This window comes from Amaranthus tricolor, chromosome 2 (genome assembly GCF_026212465.1).
Source record: "Amaranthus tricolor cultivar Red isolate AtriRed21 chromosome 2, ASM2621246v1, whole genome shotgun sequence".
In the NCBI taxonomy this organism is placed as follows: Eukaryota; Viridiplantae; Streptophyta; class Magnoliopsida; order Caryophyllales; family Amaranthaceae; genus Amaranthus; species Amaranthus tricolor.
This window is the reverse complement of record NC_080048.1, coordinates 13066869-13070058: the sequence shown is the minus strand read 5'-3', so window position 1 is coordinate 13070058 and position 3190 is coordinate 13066869. Positions and strand designations below refer to the sequence as shown.

At 30.2% G+C, this 3190-nt stretch overlaps 1 long non-coding RNA gene across 1 annotated transcript; it reads left to right on the top strand.

Annotated features, from left to right (window-relative positions):
* The first annotated feature begins 524 nt into the window (after positions 1 to 524).
* Positions 525 to 2923, top strand: LOC130806591 (uncharacterized). Its single transcript, XR_009040332.1, has 2 exons — positions 525 to 939; positions 2101 to 2923. It is a non-coding gene; the product is annotated as an uncharacterized LOC130806591 (long non-coding RNA).
* The last annotated feature ends 267 nt before the right edge of the window (positions 2924 to 3190 follow it).

Genomic DNA, 3190 nt, shown 5'->3' with positions numbered 1-3190 from the left:
TATTCAAGCTATACATTAAATTAAAGGAAAGATTACTTAGAATTCAACCTTTTATTGATTTTCCAATGATAATTCTAACTTTTAATTAAAACATGAATGATACGAATTTAGATCACTTACCCAAGAATATTGTTGCCCAAATGGTGACCATTTTTTGTTTGTTAATTACCACAAAAAAAATAAAAAATTAAAAATATTAGAAATTAAAAGTTAAAATGAAAAATAAACTCAAAAATAAAGTCATTTGATTCCTTTTTAATTTTTAAAAATTTTTTAATTTTTTATAATTTAATTTTGTATTTACTTTTAATTTTTCATGCAAAATGAGTTTTTATATAGAAAAAAGTTTACCTTGATTTATTTTAAGCAAACACCTCTTATAATTAGGATTATTTATAATTAATTAAAAATTAAAATTATTATAGGAAAATCAATAAAAAATTGAATTAATTTGGGTAATTACCAAAATTAAATTCCAATTCAATTTCAATAACGTTATCAAAGTTATGGGAGATTGTAGAAGATGTTCAGATTGTGTGGAGGGTTGCCAACTTTTCAACTTTTAAATAGTAAAATTCAAAAGTTATGGTCGTTGTTCGAGGTTTGTAGAACATGGAATGATTGGATGAACAAAGATGAATGCACCTCAAATCCTCTGTATATAAAATGTTTGCAAAGGCTTAATACTGTTCATGATGAACAATACATTTGCCACATCATTTGCTCTTTCTTTTCTGCCTCATTTCACGCTTCCTTCTTTCACTTCCCTCTTTCCCTTTCTGCCTCTTGTCTTTTCTCCATCTTTATGGATGAACATCTCTAACCTCTAGTCTTACAAACTGCAGTGTTGCTTCACCAACAGCTTTCAAAACTCCAACATCTTTCAAACTTCAGTGGATTATTGATGAAGGATTCGAATCAACAATCTTTTTTTTCCAGGTACCAATTTCTCTTTTAGGGTTTTCAAATTTAGTTCCTTTCTAAAATTTTCTCTTCTGCTGTTGTTCCAATTTAAAATTTTCCTTTTAGTTTTGGTTTTTAGGGATGAAATATTAGGGTTAAGCTTTTTATTAATTTGGTTTTGGGATGAAAAATTATGGATTTTCAATCACCTTGATGGCAGTTTTAATCAACCTTTAAATGATTCTGATTGGTATTATGTCATCTCTTTTACTTGTACAACTTTTTGATTTGGGTTTTTGAGGTGTATTTACTGAGATGTTGCATTTTGTGTATTTCTGACTATGATTTCGTTTAATGTTTTTGTATAAATGATATCAATCACTAGATATACAAATTTGTTTTATAAAATGATTAGTTGAAAATACTTGATTTTGGGTTTTAGGTTCCATCAATGAAAATTGTTCAGTTTGATTGATTGCTAATTGTTAAATGAGCTGCGTTTAGCGTTATAGGAGTTATTATGGTTATATTTTCTGTTGTTTGCATTCAAATTAGGTTAATTTGAGTTGAGAAATAGATTACTTTATGATGAAAGATTGGGCTAGCCTATAGCATTTATGAGGTCACAATTCGTAAAAGTATAGTGTATACAGGATTTGATGAAGATCTGAAGTCATTTACAGATAGGGATGAAATTTGTAATATCAAGTGTGCAGATCGTCGATTTAAGTGGTTAGTTTTGGATTTGTGATATGAGGGAAATAGGAAGTGAAGGGAATATAGTGAAGGTTAGGTTGTGTGGATGTGGCTGAGAGTTGACGGTGAAGGACCCAAATTTTTGAATTTGGGGTAACTATTGGTTGGGATTTGGGAGTAGGGGAACAGTTGAAACTTGGAAGGATTAACATCTCTTTCAAAGGAAAATAGTTTGAAGGAAAGTAAAATCCCATGCTGCACTATAGAAGCAGTAAGTTTGCTGGACTATTAATCTATTATTATTGACATCTGAAAGTAGTGCAGAAAAGATGAGTTACCGTAAACATTATGTTCAGGAAAAGAGGGAAATCTAAACAATAATGTAAATACAAATCACACAAGAACACATCTCTAATAGACATCAAATAATTAGTCTTATTGTAGGTGATTGTAAACATCTCACCCCAATATAAAAAAGTAATCAAATTGGATTACATACAGAAACAACAGAATAATGTATATATCCAAGTGTACAAACGAGACGATACATCATCCAGAAGGTTAACACAAATCAAATCTATACGCCATGTGACGGTGAGCTCTATCTTCAGACTTCGCTCCGTGACACTTCTATAACATGTAATCACAATTATGCACTGTTGAGTCTGTGACATAAGCAAGTTTAGTTCCCAACTACGAAAGATTTGCTCAGGAAATCAACCAGGTAAGACTTCTGGGAAGAAGAAAAACACCAATCAGAAACCACTATGACATCATATTTTAAAGCTTTAGATCTTAACAGCAAATGAAATGAAGTATGATCTATAAGACAATCGAGTAACATGAAGTACAATATTACATTGCCCCAATGTCTTTAATTAACTCCCGATTGATTTGCATCTTTTTTTTAAAAACGTATACATAATGTAACCAAATGAGTAGCCAATAATCAGTCTAACATGATTCGCCAACTAATTAGTTTTTTCGAATTTGCGATTTGCTTACATAAGCAAAATGATTTGAATGCTTATAAACAAATATAAATCATATTCGTAATGACTATTGATTTGTAAAGGATTTACAGTCTTCTTTTAAGCTATCTGTTGAGTTTCAGCTTCCTTTGTCCTTGTAGTACCCCACCTTCAAATAAATATCAAGTTTGTTGTCCCATAATTTATATTCTTCATTTAATTAGTATGTAAAGACTTTTTAGGATGATCCATATTTGTAAATGTTAGTAACTTTATCAAGAATCATGTAGCTGTTGTCCATAATTTATATACTTCATTAAATTTGGTTGTATGTAAGGATTTTTTCAGGATGATCCACATATGTAAATGTTAGTAAAATTATCAGGTATCAACTGGCTGATGACTTTTGACGTTGAAAAGCATCTTACTGCTTTCTTTCATGCTGAAGTAACTTTCCTTAGCCAACCTTTACATATGTAAATGTTAGTAAAATTATCAGGTATCAGCTGGCTGATGTCTTTTGACGCTGAAAAGCATTTTGCTATTTTCTTTCATGCTGAAGTAACTTTCCTTAGCCAACCCTTACATTAATCCAAATATAAAGAAATGACTGATACATA